The following is a 23,809-nucleotide window of genomic DNA, read 5'->3' on the forward strand; positions in this document are numbered from 1 at the left end:
AATATAGGAAGAAAATTATAAAATTTAACTGACATGTAGTAAAAGGTCTTCTGCGTCTTACTATATTCACATCTAAATAATCCTAAACGGTTTCTGTTTCTAGTTTGATACGTATGAGAGTACCCTAACTCATTGTAAATATGATTGTTTTCCTTGATGTAAAGCAAACATTGGTATATGAAAATTGCAGGTACTGTCATAATTCCTAATTTAACGAAGCTTGACCTACAATGTGCACGACTAGGGAGACCGAGCATTAATCTTACACATATCTTTTGTATTTTCAATAGGCTTTTAATGGAGGACTGATGACCCCAAAGTATCGTTCCGTAACTTAAATGACTGTGAATTTGTGCATAATAAACAGTTTTAAGTACCTTTAAACTTACGCACAGTCTTAATCTACGAATTAGATAAACCTCTTTACTAGCTCTAGATTCCACTTTAAGGATATGGTCGTCCCAGTTCAAATGATTATCAATTAAAAAACCCAAAAAAGAAGCGGAATATTTTTTAAGTTCTGCATTCGAATTTTTGTTATTGTAGGTAAGCACCAAGTCTTTGATCTTATCAGAGTTAATACAAAGCAAGTTGGAAGTACACCAGTCTTTAATAATATCTGAGCTGATGCTTAATATAGACTGAACTGAGTCTTTTTGTCGTGAGTTAACACAAATATTCAGATCATCAGCAAATAAATAACTATTAACGAAGGGTGAAGCGACGTTGTATGGGAGGTTGTCTATACTTGTAGAGATCTTGTTATCTATACTTGTAGAGATGAATGGTCCAGGATGAATCCGGGAACGAAATATAAGTAAACACAACCGAAGCAATCACTTCATGTGGAATACTACCCATTAACTATGTCGAAGACACTATATACTGCAAGCTGCTATGCATAACAAGAGCACTGCACTGTTGATCAATTTGGCACCATTACAAGTCATAGTTGTTCACTATGTAATATTGGGGCAGATAAAGTACGAGGTGGTTTTTGTTAGCTAGTAAGAAAGACACTGTTAAGGGGCTACTGAAATAAACAGAATGAATGACTGTGTTGAGTAACAGACGGTAGCCAGGCGTCAGAGAGCACTGAAAAGTCAGGTGGTCAATAGAACCTTCGTTTTCTCCACAATAACTCAAACGTGAGGGTCGCTGCTGCTCTTTATATTGCTGGATAGGAGTCTGAGCAGTATGAAGACGAAGGCGAGAATATCAACAATGATGTTTTCTTGTACAATTATGAGGGGCCTCCCATTTTCTCGTGGTCGGAATCGGTCTATTTGCCAGTAATAAATCCCTGGTCCTGATCGTTGTTGTTGTTGATAGGTTCGCCATTCGGTTTGCTGTTTCTGTAGCAGCATCTCGGAGAAAGATGCTGGATGGCGGAGATCAATCGGTATGCCATGTTGAGTTGCATATCCGCTCAGGATATCACTGACTTCGTTCCCGGGGATGTCGCAGTGGGATGGCGTATGAATTAACATAACCACTTGATGATTGTTATTTAATATTCGAAGCTGTTGACGAATATTAATGTGTAACCATGTATTGGCAGATGTCCATGGGGTCTACATATTCCTTGTAACGCACCAAGGCTATCACTACAAATGCCCACGATAGGTAGTTTCCGTTCTAGGGCGACTTTCAATGCAGTGCGAATTGCCCAGGTTTCTGCTAAATAAATTGATGAATTCGGTGGAAGTCTGTGAGTCTCAGCGTAATTAAGCGCTGGTATATAAATTCCTGCTCCAACCACGTTCGGTATGCTGTTTAGAAGCATCCGTGTAAATTAGAATGGTATTTGAGTGATGAGATTGAATGTGGTGTTCGCAGAGATGGCGCACTATCAGAGGCTGATTGGAGTGAAGACGTTTGAAAGAGACCACCGGTTGCTTGTGTGGGAGAATGTAGAAGAGTTACATATTGTGCAGTATAACATGGTAGTTTTGGTCCTCGATCCAATTGATTGAGACAGTTCTGAATACCAACGAATGCTCGATAAATCCAAGGTAGCTGTTTATAATATGGAAGTCGGGTATGGAGGTTGCTATTGTATAGGAATTGTAATTTTGGTAATAATAGGGAGGAGGTGCAGCACATGCGTTGAAGCAGGAATTTTTTAGCCACAAAATATGTTTTCCCTGGGAAAGGAATTATTCCAGCTTCTTCTAAAAGTACTGAAGAAGGTGCCGGATTTGGTTGTCGGAATATAATTCGCTGTGTTGTGGCTTGAAGACGGATGTGATGTTCGCTGATCCGTTTGGGTAGTGAAAAGAGTAATATTCCGCCATAGTGAAGTTTTGCATCCATACATTGAGTATTGACTTGTTCCAGGGAGGGTATATCTGTTCCCCATCCCTTATGGCTGATGCAGGAGAGCAACTCGAAATAATGTTTGGCTTTAAGCATAGACGTAAACCTGTCTTCAACATGGGGGGGACGGGTAAGACCGTTCCCATATTATATATATATATATATAAGCAATGTTCAAAATATTTATGAAGTTGAAAAACAATGCTGTGAAGGATCAAGGGAGCAGAATTGTCTTCAGTGGCGTATTTACGAGGCTATCGGGCTCAAGCTCCCTCCGAAATAAATTTGTTAGTTTTTCGCATTCCACGTACAACAATAATCCTTCTAACCATTTCTAAGAATGTCATTGACTTTCCATTTTCTTATGCTCTTTGTTCAGAAATATAACTGTATTTGTCAAATTTCATTCCATGTAAGAACTGCGTCCTTATATTCTTTTTTTCGTCTTTCTACCTCTCTGTTTCTTTTTCTTCACGTTACTTTCTTTCATTTCGCCTATCATAATTTATCGACCGTTGTCAGTTGTGATTTAAGTCGACCGTCATCAGCAACACCAAAACTAAGAGGACTTGATAAGCGAAACTGGTGTTCCATACCAACTTGCGCGGATATCAACATGACAGGACATTAGTTATTATAACAAAGGGAAAATTTAGTTATTTTTAAAACAAGGGAATGTTTGAATTAAAGAAAATCAAAACGGGGGAATAATTAGCCCGAGAAATTAGGTGATTCGTTTCTCTTGCTTGAATAGAATAAAGAGTCAATCTAACCCTCCTAAATTTTTGTATCATATCATAGGATTTATCGGTCTGCAATTCTTGCCATTATAACTTCAATTTATGCATAAATTAAAATATATTTAATTCTCAAACTCAGGTGGGCAATTCCCCACTTCCTTCCTTATACTGGGCATAGAGAAGTAGGGGTCCCGTTGTGTCCAGCCGAGTCAACAAAATTTTTATGACGTCATAGATCAAAGGTCAATGACCTTGGCCCGGAGTCAATGACCTAGGGGTACTTAGGATCACCCCCTCTAGATTTTGGCAGGGGTACCTTGGCCCACCCCCTAAATTTTGGCAGGGGTGCATACAACCACCCCCTTAAATATTGGAAATGGCCAAATTTTAAAATTTGGTATGGTAGCCTAGGACAAGGGTATGTACCTTTATTAGTCTTGGAGGGTCCATCTTCTTCCCTTTCATGGGTAAAAAATTGCCAAAAAATCAAATTTCGGGATATTTTACCTAATTTAACCCCTTTGATGAGGTTTCATTTCCCTATATAGTTATATGGGCATATACAGGGCTCCATTCCCTTTCATAAGATATGGGTATATTGATGCACCCCTTTAATTTTTTGGGAGGGGTACATTGGCCCATCCCTTAAATTTTGGAAATTGCCCAATTTAAACATTTTGTATTATAGAACAGGACCCTAATATATTTTACTATAAATTTGGGTGATTCACCTCGTTTCCTTTTAGGGGTACAAAATTGCCAAATTTTAGTACAACAACATGTTTGTTTTTAGGCCCATTTTATTCCCTTTGATGAAGTTCTATTACCTTATATGGTTATATGGGCGTATACACGGGTTCATTTCCTGTCATAAGACATGGGTATATTGATGCACCCCTTTAATTTTTGGGGGGTACCTTGGCCCACCCCTTAAATTTTGGAAATTCTTCAATTTAAGCATTCGGTATTATAGTACAGGACCTCAATATGTATCATGATAAATTTGGATGGTCCACCTCGTTCCCTTTCATGGGTAAAATATTGTAGAAAATTAGTACGACCACGTGTTTGGTTTTGACCTAAGTTATCCCTTTTGATGAGATCCTATTATCTTATATGATTATATGGGTATGTATAGGGGTCAATTATCTTACATAAGACAGGTATACTAGTGCACCCTTTTTAAAATTTGGGAGGGGTACCTTGGCCCACTCCTTAAATTTTGGAAATTGTTTAATATAAGCATGTGGTATTATAGTATAGAACATCAATATGTATCACTATAAATTTGGGTGATCCATCACGTTCCATTTCATGGGTAAAGAAATACCAAAAATCATATTTCAGAAATTATTGGCCCATTTAATTTCATTTGATGAGGTCTTATTACCTTATATGATTATATGGGCATGTATAGGGGTCTATTCTATTTCTTAAGATATAGATACGTTGGTGAATCCTGGCCCCCACCTTAAATTTTGGAAATTGCCAAATGTAAACATTTAATATAGTACTACAAGACCTTAATATGTATCATGATAAATTTGGGTGGTCCACCTCGTTCCCTTTCATGGATAAAAAAATGTTAAAAATTCAAATTTCGGAGGTTATTGACTCCCTTTGATGTGGTTTTATTACCTTATATGAACATATGAATGTGTTCAGGGGTCTATTTTCTTTTATAAGGCATGAGAACATCGATGCTTTCATCTTAAAATTTGGTAGAGGTACATTGGCTCACCCTTAAAGTTAGGAAATTGCCCAATTTGGTATAATAATATAGGTTCTTAATATATACCATTATAAATCTCGTTTCCTTTCATGGGTAAAAATTACCAGAAATTAGTATGACCACGTTTTCGATTATTGACTCAATTTATTCCCTTTGATAAGGATGAATGTGTACAGAGGTTTATTAGCTTCATATTTTTATGTTCCCTTTTAAATTTTGTTGGGGTACATAGAACCATTTCTTAAATTTGGGAATTATCAAATATCAAGTTGGTGTTCCTCTTATGGCCAAATTAGGGATGCACGCGAGACGAGACGAGAAATGGAAAAGTCTCGTCTCGTCTCGCAGCCTCAAATGTTGGTCTCGTCTCGCAAATATGAAGTCTCGTCTCACGTCTCGCATAAAATTTTGAGTCTCATCTCGCGTCTCGCGCGAGACTTTTTCGCATGATCTCGCAGTCTCGCATATATTCTGGGTCAAAATTTTGCAATATGTTATGCTATGGCTGTTAATGAATGTTGATGTGATATTCTGTCCGAAGACAGGTATTTGACCTAAAGTCCCTTGATAAGGTGAATCCATGGTGGTTTGCCATTGCTTTCCATGAGATGAATGTTCATAATATCCGAAGGAGACGGAACCTAGAGTTCAACATGGTATCCGAACATGTGTCCCTCCGCTCCAAATTAAAAGAAAAGTTGTGCTGGAATTTGATTGCTGGACCATTAATTTTCGTCAAATTAATAGCATAATTGACAGCAAAACCAGCATAAATTGTTACTGGATCCAACATTGTTTTCCAGCTTAGAGTTCTCCAGTAATATTTTCCAGTATGCCATGTGGGTACATTTTTGCCCCGAAAAAATGTCGCCAATGTAATTAGGATATGAAGAGTATAAGGTTTCCGTATGTTTTTCTGAACTCATTGAACCAAACCCTGATCCTTTTACTATATCTATATGTTTTTTTGTTGTTTTACTAGCCGAAGGCTAGCTCCCTTGCCAGGGTTACGCCCTCTATCCGGGGTGAGGAGTGCAGAGACTTGGGAAGGAAGGATATTGGAGGTGGTCTATGGGAACTGAAGAGAAACGGAAAAAATCATTTATTTTATTTTTAGATCATAATTTCAGGTTATGGTTTTAAGTGCATTTTATTCAATTTTATTGGGCATTATGAACTTCGTTCATAATCATGAGGACAGGAAAACAAAAAAAAAAAAATGAAAATGAATTGCATATGACAGGACAACACAAGGATATGTTAGTTAGACGAATGCAGATTATCTTCTTGTCCAGGGGCTGCTCTGGACAGTAATGTGGACAAATGGAGCCCTGCTAGCACAATAGGTTACGGTGCAGCATATGTAGGTGATATATGAAGTGGAAGGTGATCAGAAGAATAAGCTGAAGCGACAAAATGATCTGGACGGTCCGGTGGAATGGTTTTGAAATATAAAGAGAAGTGTAGGGATAGAGGGCAAGTAGAAAATTTATATCCTAAATCATAGTGGCGGTCGGCATCCATAGTATCCAGAAGTAATGGATGACGTTGCTGAAACCGGTTTGTGATTAACTTTACTCGTAACTGTTCAAGGTGACGAAGAATGGTAGGAAAAGTGATGCGGTCGTAAAGCTCCTGCGTCGGACTGGGAAGCTTGATCCTACAAGCCAGACGAAATGCGGGTCTTTCAAGTACTTGTAATTTCTGATAGAAAAAAGGTAGTGCAGCAATCCAAGCGGGATGACCATATGTTAGAACTGGGCGTAAGAGTATCTAGTACGTATTAAGGATTGTAGTGGGTTGCAATCCCCATGTGGTACCAACTAGACGTTTTAGTAAATTTAGCCGAGCATACGCTTTACGAGTGATTGCTTGAAGATGTGGCCGCCAAGTTAAGTGATGATCTATGGTGATACCAAGGTAGGTAACCTGTTTAGTAGGTGATATTCGTGTGCCGTGAACCTCGAGATTGAGTAGATTGGGATTTTTCTGAACCCGAGAACGTTTTCGAGGTGGTATGAAGACGATAGCTTGAGTCTTAGTCGAGTTAATGTGAAGGCGCCACTTAGTACACCATCGGAGAAAAGAGTCTATTGCTAGGCGGAGAGCAGAATTGATTTGTTGAATAGTTCTGGCCGTGCAAAGAAAGGCAGTGTCATCTGCATATTGAAAAGTATGAATATTGGGAGGAAGGGTTGGTATATCAGCTACAAACTGAAGGTATAGAAGAGGCGAGAAAGCGGAGCCTGGAGGTAAACCAGAATGGATAAAGATCGGATGTGATGAGGAACTATTGATGGTAACATAATATTATATTCCCAAAATCAATAAACAATGAAAAGTTTAAAATTATTAGACGTGCATAGAATCAGTGACGTCTCCTTTATGAAGAAAAAACAATTTAGTCTATCTATAGAAAATCAAAACAGCACTTTCAAGGTGACTATTTTGGAAGAAAGTAAAAACACATATTTTCTCATTATCAAAAAATCACACAAAGTGCCTTTCTAAATTCCAAAACAGTTTTGTGGCAATATAAAAACTAGTGTTTTAAGCAAAAAGTTCATTCTACCTACGTCCGACAATTGTGAGTTAGGTGTATCGAATTCACGTCGCGCAGGGACTGAGAACACGGAAAATTCCAAGATGTGGCTACCAAGACTGGCATCCATTACAGGACGTTTGTGAGTATGCTTTGTGTTATCAAACATTACATGACTTAGTTTGAGTGAAGGAAGGACCACAAAACATTAAAGGACACACACGAGAGAACCAAGGACTTCCCCTTGGTGCTTTTCTTTCCACTATATTACTTTGTTATATATCATTATCCTGTATATATCATTTGTTTTTATATCAATATCTTCTTAGGTGATGGTTCTAATAAATATTACAAAATGGAAGACATTTTCCTTCTAATTGCCCTTTTAATATGACTAGTAGCATAGCGTGACAATTTACAAGCATCTTTAAGCTCTTGAAGCTACAGACATCATATTATGGCTCCCCCAGAGGAATCTCTCTCGTGTGGTTCTTAGTGTTTGTGTTCCTCTTTTCACACATATAAGGCACTTTTTTGCTTTGTTAACTCCATTGTGGTCATTTCATTTCTCACATTCTCTTGTCATGCCCACGACTCGCAGTCAGGCTTCTTTCATTCCCTTAAACACACCTCAAGTTCAAAATTCAAACAATATGGCAGGCATTTCCTCCATCATTCCCGATATATACAGTGCGTCCAAGGAACAAAGCGCGGATTTATTTTTACAAAATTTCTTGAAGATCGCACTGGTCAATAACTGGGATGACTCAAAATGCATAAAGATTTTCGAAAAGTCCCTTTCTGGACCCGCTCAACATTGGTTCTCCACCCAAAATCTCTCTACCCTTCCCTGGTCAATCGTCCAACAAAAATTCCTAAAACAATTTGGCGACGAACAGGTTCCACGATCTCGCATTCATCAGTATAGGGCTCGAGTTCAACTCCCTAATAAACCACTTTCTCATTACGTTTTCGCAAAGAAATTTCTGGCAGATCAGGCATACACGCAATTAGATTTTCAGGAGTTTCTTTTAGAATGCGTGTCGAGTATGACACCCGAGAACATACGTTGGTTTGGCACTCGCACCATATCTGACTATCCCACATTTATTGATGAGGTTACAACCTTAGAACGCACTCAGCTCATGGCCCAAAAGCGAAAAACCGACTCTTCCTTTTCACGCCAAACTTCAGATGTCCCAACTTCTAGCGCCATTCAAGAACTAACTCATCAAGTTTCACAGTTACAGCTTCATCTCAACACCCTTTCAAATTCTCAACCTACCTCTGTTCATTTCGGTCCTACCCGTTCTCGTTCTCCTAGTCCTCACAATCACAACACCCTCTCTCCTAACCATAAATCCCTTCCCTTTCCACAGTCCCTCTCACCCCATCCGCCGTCCTCCTGTCTCCAACATTGTCATTCCACCAATCCGACCTCTTCTTCTAACTCGTGTACTCATTGCTCCACACACCCATCTCATTGTTGTCAATGTACCACCTCCTCTCATTGTCAAACTGTCCCTCAGTTTCCCCCAACCCGTAACACTCCACGAAATGATCATAATAACGGCTCTCGTAAAGGCAAGAACAATAAGCGTTTTAATACTAAGCATTCTTCCCAACCCCAAAACGTCTATACTACACAACAGCCAACCATACCCATTCCTCCATATCCATTCTATCATCCCTTTTTTCAATATCCTACCCCTACCCACCTACTCTCACTCCCCTCCCCTTCCCCTGTCTCCACAAACTCTCTCTGATACTATAAAACCAGGCATTTTTAAAAATTATTATCATTCAACCTACACCTGCTAAGAGTGTGGTATGGTACATTTATTCTGCGTCCAGAGGAACCACCCAGGACTGACAGCGGTGATGGAAGGCCTGTGTTTGTGAGTATAAGCTTTGCGCTAATAAACTTTTACATGACATAAATGTCGTAAAAGGAGGACTACGTAACATTATAAACACACAAAAGTATCAGGGATTTCTCCTTAATAGACCCCTACCATTGTACTACCTATATTTCACATCATGATTTTGTAAATATTGTTTGTATCTATATCGTTTACATTTATGGTGACGGTTTTAATAAATACCACAAATATATGACACTTGTCATTTTATTAAAATTCTAATTACTTAACGTGACAATTGATTGTTGCTACATTTAGTATCATATTATTAGTAACAGATTAATAAGATAGGCGGTTAGAAAGAAAATAGAATATGAAACGGAGGTAGGAGAGTGGAAGCCTAATACGGTGAAGTTTGAACATGAGGGCTAAATGCCACACTTTATCAAAAGACTTCTCTAGATCAAAAAGAATGAGGCCTGAAGGCCGAACAGTGTTATAATGATTCGTGATGAGGTTGAGAAATCTGAGCAATTGATCATTGATGCTGAAATTAGGTCGGAAACCAGCTTGGTGTACAGGCAAGAGATTATATTGAGAAAGATGGTGATGTAGTCTGATGACAATGATGCGCTCAAGAATTTTGCTAAAGACGGAGGTTAATTGTATTGGACGGTAAGAAGCAACAATATCTGGAGGTTTGTTGGGCTTAAGAAACATAAGAGTGGAAGAAGTCTTCCAGTCCCAAGGGATGTAACCGGTCCGGGGAATAAAAAAGTATATATATGAAAGAAGCAGAAGACAATAAGGAGCCTCTTTGATATGACGATAAGTTATGTGGTCGATACCAGGAGGTATGTTGCGCTTGCGGTTTACGACGGTGGCGATATCAGATGTAGAAATTGGAGCTGTGAGAGGATTGTCGTCTGGAAGAATGTGTGCTGCACTGGGTTGTAGATATGGAGATGATAAATTCAGGCGATCAGTAGGATGTCTTTGAACAAAATCGGATGGGAACGGGGTGAAGGTAGCCTGCAGGTGGTCTGCAAAGGCGTTCGCTTTCTCTTCATCTGTGTGTAATGGTTGGTTATTAACTAACAGCGGATATGCTGTGCAAGTAAGCTTCCCAGTTAACATATGAAATCGCTTCCAATACTTAGTAGGGTGTGAAGTTTCAGCTAAGTTGTTACACGTCTTCACCCAGTTGCGAAGCTTATGTGCCTTGACGTAGTTACGCACAGTGCGCTGAAGTTGGCGATGATGACGAAGAGCTTCTAGGTTACCAGTGCGCTGATATTCGCGAAAGAATTCGCGAGAACGATGTATGAGAGGTAGGTAGTTTGGCGGTAAACGTGGTTAGTACCTGGATATTTCAGTTGTGGGTATATGAAGGTAAGAAGCGTGATGAATGGAGTGAGTGAATTCAGAGACCCGTGCGTAGAGATCATCTTCGGTTGTAGGAGACTCGATGGTAACCAAATCTTCAGCAATAGTGGCGCGATAGTCATCCCATTTTGCTTGATCAAATCCTGGAACACGACGAGGTTCAGGGAGCAAACGAATAGTAGGAGCCTGCGGTTGATCGATATAAAGTTTGATAGGAAGGTGATCACTACCTATGGAATCGAGCACTTCAAGAGTGCAACGCTGGAAGAGATTGCCAGAAGAAATAACTACGTCAGGTGTGGTATTCGTGATGGGTCTGGTTGCTTTAGGTATACCAAAAACATGGCCGGTGGTATGAGTAGTAATGAAGTCAAGGAAGCTTTGTTTCTGATTATCTGGACGGCTGTGAATATTGATGTCGGCCATTATGATATAATATTTAAAGTTATTGGAGATGTAAAGAAAGAATGAGCGTCGGATGGGGTGTCCAGGGCGTACATATATGGTAGCTAAGGTAACGTAAAGGGAGTGGAAGTACAACGTAGTAATGAGATACTCTGGAACATTAATCAATGCAGGATGATATTGGCGGTGACTAATGGAAGGATGAAAGCCAATGGCCACTCCCCGTTTGTTCGGCGTGGTGCGATGGTAGAATCTGAACGGAATAGAGTATAGCGAGGTAACCTGAACGTCATAGATGGAGTAAGGAGAGATTCGTTCAGAAGGAAAGCCTGAATATTTTCGTCTAAAAGTAGCTGTTCGAAGAGAGTGTACTGGGAACTAAGTGACCGAATATTAAGAAACAGTAATCAAATACCCATGATTAAGGTGCAAGAGTAGCGTTGGATGTGGCAGAGGAGACATATAATTCGTCAAGAGGGGTGGCATGAAAATAGACATGAGGTCCAGAGTAAGTAACTTTGAATGAATATTTAAAGATGATGCGGACTGCGTGGTTGACCACCTGGAGAATAGGTTGACGTAGAAAAGGATGAATATTTTGCAATGCGATGGTATAGAACGAAAGGAGCTGTTGGATGGAAATTGCTTCGCCAAGAAGTTGGGGTGCTGCATTGTGTTGAATGTCAGGTAGGATGGCTCGCAGCGGAACAATGAGCTCCGGATTTAAAGGTTCGGCCGTTGGCCGTGCTTTGCAGCGATAGCTATATGTGGGGTGTTGTTCCGGGTACGTAGAACATTGAGGTGGCTTCGTTAGGTTAGTACAAGCTTTCGTTTCGTGGTTTCCACTGCAGTACCCACACTTGCTTGGCTGGGTGCATTTCGATGTTGGATGTGAATTGTATGCTTGGCAGCGCTCACACCTCAATGGTAAAGGTTGCGGCGATTTCGATGGCTCTACTCGATGTTTGTTTTTATAGATGAGGACACCATGAATGAGATCATCAATAGTGGTTTGAGAATTGGTTAATATTCGTACCATATAAATAGCTCCTTGGTCGTTTTTAATTCGAAGGCATTTTAGAATGGAGTGTCCCTCAACAGTAAGCTCTTCCGTGACCTCATTGTCGGTTAGACAAGGGTCAACCCCTCAAATGACAACCGAGAGAGCCGGTGTTTTACGTGGTGGCGGTGCTTGTCGAAATGTCTTAGGTTCGAGGCGCTTCATATTGGCGTGCTTACCAAAAATTTCAAAGCTGCACTCATATCGCACAGTAGTTAAGAAAGTAGAATCGTAAGATTTGAAAATGATTCCGTTTCGAGTGCGAACTATCTGTGCTACAGGAGCGCATGGCAGATATTTTACAAGTTGTTGGAAGGCTAGCTTTGTATTGTCAAACTTGGTGTCAAAATTGGTGAGCAGAAATGAATACAGACACGGTTTGGAGGTATCCTGAAGAGATGGGAATTCTTTGTCGTCTTCTAGGTTCATTGAACTAACAGACTGTTCGGAGTCACTAACAGTGTGATGGCGTTTAAACAGCGGCTCATGAGAAGTGCTGGTAGTTTTGTCGAGAGTGCTAGAGCGGGATCTACCGGTATTCTTGCCTTGAGATGTAGTTTTGTGCTTGCGGTCGGCCCCCTTGCCCACCGAGGTAGGTTCGAGAGACGGACCCGGAGGTTGCGGCGGTAGTCCCGGATGGCCACCTGATGCCATCCCTTGAGAAGCTAGACGACTCTGACAATAAAGATGAGAGGAAATGCAATGAGATGAGATGAGATGAGGAGCAAAAGGTACAAAAAACGTCCTCGATCGGGTGTAACCCTCTTAATCCTCTCCACAACACTTCGCCCTAAATTCAGATCTGCCTGATCTGCGCCCACAGAACAGTAATAATCTGAATAGAGACTTGGCACCTAGATGCCTCGCTGGGAAAGCCAAGGACCGATGAGTATGTTTGATCTATATGTAAATTTCTTCGTCTTTATTTAACCGGATTTCAACCTTGTCTTTGGCTGCTTCTAGTCCGAGGAATGCTCTAACGTCACAATATCCAAAATTGACACGCATTGTTCCGTTAGAATAGGTTTGAACTTTCTTTTCAGAAAGTTTAATCTCTCAAACATTAAATTTGTGGAAGCAGGACAGAAAATATAAAAATACGTTACTTGTGTAGAATAGTGCTGCCATCTATTGTCGCCTATCTCCCTTTACACCAACCACCAATGAATAACATTACTTGTGTCGACGGACGACGGATAACGCAATATGTGAACAATTGCGAGAATCCAAATATCTAGCAAACTATACTTGATACGAAAAAAGCTTTCTGGATCAATTTCCAGATCATACAGTTGAACTAACTGCAGTGTTGCCAGAATTCGCATTTTATCAACTTTCGCTTTCAACTTATATAGTGTTGTCAGATCTAGAAAATACATTTACTGACAGATATAGCGCCATTCGTACCATCTCTCACCAAACCTATAGGGCCATCCTACCAAACCAGTTTTTGAATCAAACTTCCGAACTAGAGAATGATGTTTTTGATAAATATATGGAAAGAAAATACTTATTCCATGTAAAAATATCATGTTATTTCTGCGAGCCGGGCCGGGGATAAACTTTGAAGAGAGGGGATTTCCCCGCCATCCCCCAACATTAATCGCTAGTAGTAATGTGAAAAAGACAGAAACAACAAAAATAACACATTTCGAAGCAATAGGGAGTCTTATTCGCTTTCCAGACCAAAAACAGAAGTTCATGTATTCGTGCGCGCCCGCGTGTATGTGTTTGTGTCGCAAAATAAAGTCCTAAATCGATGCTGTAATAAATTTCCAATTTACTAAGTTTTCTTTCTTTCTTTTCTTTCTTTTTTTCTTTTTTTGATGTTTAGAAACAAAAGAACGCTTTAATACTGAAAATCAATCTTGAATAATAATAAATCTCATAAAATGTATATTGCCCCAATCACTTTTTTGTTCCTGGAGGCATTAACGCTCAACTTAGAAAAGTCAATAAATGTAAAATCACTAAATATACAATTAAATGTAACTCATAAATGTTGCGAGACTGCGAGAAGTCTCGCGAGATTTCTCGTACGAGACTTAACCGAGTCTCGTCTAGCGTCTCCTCTCGCATGGTTTATTCTCGTCTCGCGTCTCGCATAAAATTTTCAGTCTCGTCTCGTGTCTCGTCTCGCAAACGCGGGACAAGACGAGATTTCTCGCGTCTTGCGTGCATCCCTAGGCCAAATATTCAAATTTTAAAGGTTATTGACCTATTTAATCTTTTTTGATACGGCTTTATTATTGAATGAGTACAGGATTTATTACTTTTTTCATAAGACACAGGTGTATTTGTGTACCAATCTTAATTTTGGGAGGGGTACATCTCTTATTGTTAAATCAATAATTGGTAATTGTTCTTAGAATTGGGTGGTATCTCATTCATTGGGTAAATCATTGTCAAATATTAGTATGGTCACGTGAGCAGTTATTGACCTATGATGGGATTAGGAGTCCAGGACATTGGTATATTGAAACTTTGTAGGATAATTTGAGAATTGTCAAAATGAAATTACGTTATTGGTTTTGATTATTCCCACCTATGGGCCTAATATAAACGTGAGCAATACGATGTACCACGTGATTGACCTTGATGAGGTAGTGTACAGGGATTCATTTCCTTTGTTGTGGTACTTCTTAAGTTTGAGTACACACTTCTAGAAAACAGTTGGTTCTGCTAAGGTAAACAATTGACGGAGATGAATTGACCTTCTTGAACATATAATGATATGGTTAATTCTAAGACTTAGGTATATCGAGAGAGGTATTCTTTAAATTTGGGAATTGTGATAAACAGAATTTTAGCATGAGGCTTGAAATTTGAAACAATACTTTGAACTTTAGTCACAGCTCATAGTCTAAGATCATTGGTGGTGGTTGATTTGACCTTAAGCTTTAGAAATCTGATAGCTAACCTTATTGCATTTTATGACTCATAGTCTAAAGGCAATACATGGTACAACACTGAAATTTAGTCACAAGGTGATTTAATCTAATACTGGCAAAGTTATTGTTGATGCAATTTGATTGGATGATCACTATCTTTCGTGCAATCTGATTGGTTGATCACTATCTTTCGTGCATTATGATAGGTTGATGACTTTCAAATCTTTGCTGCATTCAGTTTTAAGTTTTGTTTAACATTTATCGATTACTGTTTAAACATATTGGTTTGAACATTTTTGTTCAACATTTTGTACTCGCTGATAAATATGATCAAAACCGTTTATTTGTTAATCGAATAGTGAAAAACCGGATAAAGTACGACGGTTAACCGTGAAACGTAAAATTTTTGTTTGAAAATTTTAATTTTTTCAAAATTTTGTTTGAAATTTTTGTTTGATTTTTTTGTTTTAAAATTGAAATTTTTTGTTTGTAATTTTTAGTTTCCAAATTTTTGTTTGAATTTTTTTTCGGCAGTTTCTAAACTCACGTGATGTGATGAAATCATTTACCAAGATTACTGATTTACAACAGAATATACCTTATAGAATCTTAGCTAGCCAAATGATCCCTACAAAGTTGGGATTAAGAATCGTAGTGAAGCTTGAAAATGATAAGAATATCATATTACCAGCAAGATATTTACCAATGGAAACATCTAAACGAGAAGAACTATTACGTTTCTTAAGCACTGGATCTGTATCTTTATGCTACAAAGGATTTTAGAGTCGTATTCATCAATTTGAATTTAGTACACATCCGGATCTGTGAATTTGGCTTCGTCAGCAATTGTGATGAGATCAGGAATACAAACGTTAACAAATTCCTTTTCAATGACGTCAGCCGTAGTTGTATGAAATCAGCAAATTCCCCGTCAGCCCCTGAAATAATTCGAGAAAATGCGTTTCAGCAGGAAAAATTTTTACTTCTAACGATAAAGAATTCCTCTTCGCAAGCAATTACCAAATAAATATATTTAAAACAAAACATGTGATGATTAGTATCTGTGCTAAACGTTTGAACCTGTGATTCGACTGGGTAAAGCAGAACAATTTGGTGTACAACTGTGAATAGTGGCAGATGTACACGTATCGAACAAATGTATGATTATTTTCATGATGAGCTAAATGTGACCATAGTCAAATCATTAGGCTCAAATCATGAAGTTGCACTATGTACAGTCCCCGAAAAGAAGATGGTGCCGTTAAGTAAAAAGTGTACATTGCATGAAACCCGCAACATGGTGTATCTAACGCAAACGGAATGGAACAAATTCATCAATGTATTCCAGTGTGTTAAACATGCATGCAACGAAACAAGCATATTCCTGAAAAAGTACTATTTTGAGAAATGTGTCATGCATATTTAACAACATGTATCTAGATGTTGTGATGGTTGTCAACATCGTTCGTGGGTGCATACATGTATTGATAAACAGTTTATTTGTGATCAAATGGATTGAGTTTCCACCAATTGACATTGCAATAGACCTTAAAAGACTTCATTTGGAATTAAAATTATACGCTAAAGACAAACTAGTGCAAAAAATTCAAAATACATTGTATCGACAATATTCAGATCCTTTATCTGGTATGGATGTATGTGCAGTGTAATAAAATGATTCATTTCAATGATTTGTGTTTTTCATTTCAAACACAATCCCATGTTCTGACGTGTACCATTGCATCATGATAAAAAATGTTGCCACATGTTTTTGTTCTAAACAGTTCCGGTTCTTTATCAATGAGTGCACAAACTTAAAAAATTTGAAACCAAAATTTTCCAAACAACCTTCAAACAAAATTTTGAAACGAAAAAATTTCAAAAAAATCCAAACAAAATTTTCAAACAAAAAAATTTAAAACAAAATTTTCAAACGACAAAAATTTCAGACAAAATTTAAAAAAAAATAAACAAAATTTTCAAACTTAAAAATTTTACGTTTTACGGTTAACCGTCGTACTTTATCCGGTTTTTAACTATTCGATTAACAAATAAACGGTTTTGATCATATTTATCAGCGAGTACAAAATGTTGAACAAAAATGTTCAAACCAATATGTTTAAACAATAATCGATAAATGTTAAACAAAACTTAAAACTGAATGCAGCAAAGATTTGAAAGTCATCAACCTATCATAATGCACGAAAGATAGTGATCAACCAATCAGATTGCACGAAAGATAGTGATCATCCAATCAAATTGCATCAACAATAACTTTGCCAGTATTAGATTACATCACCTTGTGACTAAATTTCAGTGTTGTACCATGTATTGCCTTTAGACTATGAGTCATAAAATGCAATAAGGTTAGCTATCAGATTTCTAAAGCTTAAGGTCAAATCAACCACCACCAATGACCTTAGAATATGAGCTGTGACTAAAGTTCAAAGTATTGTTTCAAATTTCACGCCTCATGCTAAAATTCTGTTTATCACAATTCCCAAATTTAAAGAATACCTCTCTCGATATACCTAAGTCTTAGAATTAACCATATCATTATATGTTCAAGAAGGTCAATCATCTCCGTCAATTGTTTACCTTAGCAAAACCAACTGTTTTCTAGAAGTGTGTACTCAAACTTAAGAAGTACCACAACAAAGGAAATGAATCCCTGTACACTACCTCATCAAGGTCAATCACGTGGTACATCGTATTGCTCACGTTTATATTAGGCCCATAGGTGGGAATAATCAAAACCAATAACGTAATTTCATTTTGACAATTCTCAAATTATCCTACAAAGTTTCAATATACCAATGTCCTGGACTCCTAATCCCATCATAGGTCAATAACTGCTCACGTGACCATACTAATATTTGACAATGATTTACCCAATGAATGAGATACCACCCAATTCTAAGAACAATTACCAATTGTTGATTTAACAATAAGAGATGTACCCCTCCCAAAATTAAGATTGGTACACAAATACACCTGTGTCTTATGAAAAAAGTAATAAATCCTGTACTCATTCAATAATAAAGCCGTATCAAAAAAGATTAAACAGGTCCATAACCTTTAAAATTTGAATATTTGGCCATAAGAGGAACACCAACTTGTTATTTGATAATTCCCAAATTTGAGAAATGGTTCTATGTACCCCAATAAAATTTAAAAGGGAACATAAAAATATAAAGCTAATAAACCTCTGTACACATTCATCCTTATCAAAGGGAATAAATAGAGTCAATAATCGAAAACGTGGTCATACTAATTTCTGGTAATTTTTACCCATGAAAGGAAACGAGATTTATAATGGTATATATTAAGAACCTATATTATTATACCAAATTGGGCAATTTCCTAACTTTAAGGGTGAGCCAATGTACCTCTACCAAATTTTAAGATGAAAGCATCGATGTTCTCATGCCTTATAAAAGAAAATAGACCCCTGAACACATTCATATGTTCATATAAGGTAATAAAACCACATCAAAGGGAGTCAATAACCTCCGAAATTTGAATTTTTAACATTTTTTTATCCATGAAAGGGAACGAGGTGAACCACCCAAATTTATCATGATACATATTAAGGTCTTGTAGTACTATATTAAATGTTTACATTTGGCAATTTCCAAAATTTAAGGTGGGGGCCAGGATTCACCAACGTATCTATATCTTAAGAAATAGAATAGACCCCTATACATGCCCATATAATCATATAAGGTAATAAGACCTCATCAAATGAAATTAAATGGGCCAATAATTTCTGAAATATGATTTTTGGTATTTCTTTACCCATGAAATGGAACGTGATGGATCACCCAAATTTATAGTGATACATATTGATGTTCTATACTATAATACCACATGCTTATATTAAACAATTTCCAAAATTTAAGGAGTGGGCCAAGGTACCCCTCCCAAATTTTAAAAAGGGTGCACTAGTATACCTGTCTTATGTAAGATAATTGACCCCTATACATATCCATATAATCATATAAGATAATAGGATCTCATCAAAAGGGATAACTTAGGTCAAAACCAAACACGTGGTCGTACTAATTTTCTACAATATTTTACCCATGAAAGGGAACGAGGTGGACCATCCAAATTTATCATGATACATATTGAGGTCCTGTACTATAATACCGAATGCTTAAATTGAAGAATTTCCAAAATTTAAGGGGTGGGCCAAGGTACCCCCCCAAAAATTAAAGGGGTGCATCAATATACCCATGTCTTATGACAGGAAATGAACCCGTGTATACGCCCATATAACCATATAAGGTAATAGAACTTCATCAAAGGGGATAAAATGGGCCTAAAAACAAACATGTTGTACTAAAATTTGGCAATTTTGTACCCCTAAAAGGAAACGAGGTGAATCACCCAAATTTATAGTAAAATATATTAGGGTCCTGTTCTATAATACAAAATGTTTAAATTGGGCAATTTCCAAAATTTAAGCGGTGGGCCAATGTACCCCTCCCAAAAAATTAAAGGGGTGTATCAATGTACCTATGTTTTATGATAGGAAATGAAAACCTATACATGACCATAAAAGCATATAATATAATAGGACCTCATCAAATGGGATAAATTAGGTCAAAACCAAACACGTGGTATTGCTTACGTTTATATTTTGGCAATTTTGTTCCCATGAAAGGGAACGAGGTGAACCACCGAAATGTATAGTGATCTATATTAGGGTCCTATACTATTATACCAAATGCTTAAATTGGGCAATTTCCAAAATTGATGGGGTGGGTCTAGGTACCCCTCCCAAAAATTTAAAGAGGTGCATCAATAGGGTGGGTCGTTTTGCCACTTTTTCTTCGGAACGAAATGTAATACCTGGGAAAAGTGGCCAATCCACATGGACATTTCAGGTATAGATTTTTTCAAATCAGATAATATCTTCTGTGAGAACTATTGCATCAAAGTTTCAAAATTTCACTGAAAATTGCAAAAAATACCAAAATTGTTAATTTTTTTTGTTATGTTAAAGTAAACATATTTTTGGGTTTATATATGCCAGATGCTATGGAAACTGACATTCCAGTCTCAAAATGCCAGTTATATGCGTTTTGGGGGGGGGGGGTAGGAGTGCCTTCTCTGGAGCCGGAAAAGAGGATAAATTCAGTACAATTAAGCGTTTCTACAAATTTTTTCGTCCTTGCCTTTTCCTTCGGGACCTGCTGGACCAATATGAAGATTAACGTGACAATTGTTTGGGTAGCGTCGTCACTGGAGATGATACGTGGTGTTATCACTACGAGCCGGAATCCAGAAGACAGTCCATGGAATGCCGATTTTTACAAGCGCGACATGCAGGCCCTGGTTCATCGTTGGCAAAAGTGCATAACAAATGGTGAGAACTATGTGGAAAAATGAGTCTGTAGCTGAAATATTGCTCTGTTTAGCTGTGCTGTTGTTAGTTATGTATCTCCATTAGTTTCCATAAAAAAAGGATGCATTACTTTGGGAACGACTTTCGTAGATTTGACTGAAACTGTTATGATTGCTCAGAGATACAATGTAAGCGAGATGGCTTCGGCACATATAACAACTGTACTTCAGGCAGCTTCAAAGGCTGGAATTATAACTTCTCAAAAATCTAGCGACATAACATCTGCTTTAACTGTAGACAGGAACAAAATAAGTCGTGCGAAACTTAAACTTGCTCGGAATTTAAAAGAAAGTTCTAGAAATGATGATCCCATTAAAATCCTATACTTTGATGATAGAAGGGATCACACTAAAACACACACAGACATCGTTAGAGAAGAGCACTTATCACTTGTGGTTGAACCTAACTCTCAATGCGTTGGTCACGTGACACCATCCTCTGGCTCTGCACATGACGAGACCAGAGCTATTTCCGAATACATCATGAACCAACTCAAAGTTGGCTTTAATAAAGTTGAGGTTCTTGGGTGTGATGGAACAGACACTAACATACTTGGAATGGAGTTGTTGTTCGAAAAGTAGAAGACCTAACAGGAAAACAAATGCAATGGGTTATTTGTCTCTTGCATTTTAATGAACTGCTGTTCCGAGCTCTCTTCACGCATATTCACGGCGCTTAATCAAGCCCCCATTGTTTCACACGTCCCATAGTTTCACAACTATCTAACTGTGAAAAAGCTTTCAGTGATGCTATTCAAACCAATAAAATGTGACTTGCCTCATCATAGTCCAGAAGAGCACAGAAAACTGAGTAAGGACCTGAGATGCTTGTGCAAATATCTCAAGCCATTACTCCAGAGCATGCCCGGAAGATCTTGTTTCTATGTTCCCTGGCAAACTAAACAAAGCTAGCTGGTTGACAAGTGCAAAAAGAATTTTAACATTGTATATTACAACAAAAAACCTACCAAGAAGTTAATAGAAATTGCGACATTCATACTTAAAGTCTGTGTGGTTATGCAATGCCGTATCAGAACATAGTCTTCCATTGCTTATGGTTCTCTCACGTCTTTGAGGCCATTCAAGGTCTAGATACTTACCAAGGGAATACCAGGCTGTAATCCGTTCATCCATTCAGACAAATGCATTCTTTGCACTCCCAGAAATTTTTTTCTCGCCATGATAACTGATGGTCGACTTGCTGTCCGACAAGATGCATTACATAAAATTCTTAGTGCTCGAGAATACGAAGGAGGGAATTTCCATAACTCCATTAGATATCACATCATTCCCAGACTGAATTTTGAGGCAAACGATTACACTGCTTTGATTTTTTTGGGAAAGCATTGATGTTTCAATAACTTTACTACCAGTAAGTTCTATGGACGGTACCAAACAAACAGCTCATGGTCAAACTTTCACTTCCCGACAACACTGTGCCAGAATGGTCCTTCACCGTCCATCCGTGCCACACGGTGGCAGTAGAACGGATAGTGAAATTAGTCACTGAAGAATCCTCCCGAGTATGTGCCAGTGATGCTAGAGGCGGAATAATCAGATCAACTTTACTTTCTAGGCAAGCTGCGTCTAAATTTCAAAGTCCCAATTTGTGACAATTTATTCTGACAGTGACTAACTGGATCAGTTCATCCGGCCCAACATATAGTTGGTTGATAGGATAGTCCTAGCAGAGGAGCCCTAGGTGCAGCCACCTGTACATGGTGGGCTCTGGGTCACTTGGCCAGGCTATATTGCCAGGTGAGCGAGGAGTTGCACAACCGCTTAACTGTACTGAACTTGCCCCCTTTTCTGGCCCCAGAGGAGGCACCCCTTTTTTCCCCAAGGACATATAAATGGCATTTTTATACTTGAATGTCAGTTTTCATAGCAACTGACATGTATTTAACCAAAAATATGTTTACTTTAACATAACTAAAATTAAAGAACAACTTTGGCATTTTTTGTAATTTTCAGGTAAAAATTTTGAAACTTTGAGGCAATAGTTCTCACAGAAGATATTATCTAATTTGAAAAAAATCTATGCCTGAAATGTCCATGCGGATTGGCCACTTTTGCCAGGTATTACATTGCATTCCGAGAAAAAAGTGGTAAAACTCTGCACCCTAGTGCATCAATATACCCATATCTCATGAAAGGGAATGGAGCCCTGTATATGCCCATATAAATATATAGGAAAATAAAACCTCATCAAAGGGGTTAAATTAGGTCAAAATATCCCGAAATTGGATTTTTTGGCAATTTTTTACCCATGAAAGGGAACGAGATGGACCCCCGATACTATTAGAGGTACATACCCTGGTCCTAGGCTACCACACCAAATTTTTAAATTTGGCCATTTCCAAAATTTAAGGGGGTGGTCCTATGCACCCCTGCCAAAATTAGGGGGTGGGCCAAGGTACCCCTGCCAAAATATAGAGGGGGTGATCCTAAGTACCCCTAGATCATTGACTTTGGGCCAAGGTCATTGACCTTTGACCTATGACGTCATAAAAATGTTGCTGACTCGGCTGGACATAACGCGACCCTACTACTCATAGCCCCTTGAAACAAAATCCTAAATACGCCATTGGTTGTCTTCAACATTGGGAGGTGGATAGATTTGAGGTTTATTCTAGAGAAGGGAGATGAAACTCATATTACCGTAGATAAATCTGAACAACTGTTGTAGAGTATATTATATATTAGGAGATGTAGAAATAATATGAAATCCTTGAGTTTTACGTCCCACGTTTATGTCGGTTAGGCTAAAGGAGACGGTGATGATGAGTAATGAATGAAATGGTGGAATGAAGAAAGTGGGAGGAAACGGGAGAAACCCGAGGAAACCCACGCACACGGTGTTTGTTCACCACAAAGGTCTCTTGTCGGGGTTGAACGTTAAAATTGATTTATAATAATGTAATATAAATAAAATAAAGAGTTTGTTCGTGTGCGGCTTGGGGACCAGACGAGTGGACCGAGAATTACCAAATTTTTGGTCAGGGATACCTTGGCCCAGACCCCAGATCAAGAACAAGCGCTTTTTCAAATTTCGAACCAGGTGGGGCGTTTGCCGGGACCGACCTGTGGACCAGACAATTGACCGAGAGTTACGAAATTTTGGTCACGGATACCTTCGTCCTGGCTCCAGACCAGAGTGAAACGTTTTTGACAAAAATCGAATCAGGAGAGTCTCAGGGAGGCGTTTACCGGGACATGTAAAAGTAGTAGAAAATGACCGACATTAGTGTCAAATTCATAGTTTTCGCGATCTCTGAGATCAATGGTGAAACTCTCATCGCATTAGCTTCCAAATTCACCCTATTCGGCTGCGTGCCGGGGGTCATCGGGGGGTCATCTTTTTAGAACAAAGAAACGTAATTTTTTGAAAGCTAAAATTTAGGAACTTGAAGATAATAGTAAAAATAAAAACATTCAGGACAACGAATCAAGGATCAAC

General features: G+C 38.3%; 1 protein-coding gene across 1 annotated transcript in view; it reads left to right on the forward strand.

Moving 5' to 3' along the window:
- The window catches only part of LOC145661541 (type II inositol 1,4,5-trisphosphate 5-phosphatase-like), a gene marked incomplete at its 3' end in the record, with an annotated part of 133,813 nt that overhangs the window by 8,839 nt on the left and 101,165 nt on the right, over positions 1 to 23,809 (forward strand).

This window comes from Thermobia domestica, chromosome 1 (genome assembly GCF_964235325.1).
Source record: "Thermobia domestica chromosome 1, izTheDome1.hap1.1, whole genome shotgun sequence".
Classification (NCBI taxonomy): domain Eukaryota; kingdom Metazoa; phylum Arthropoda; class Insecta; order Zygentoma; family Lepismatidae; genus Thermobia; species Thermobia domestica.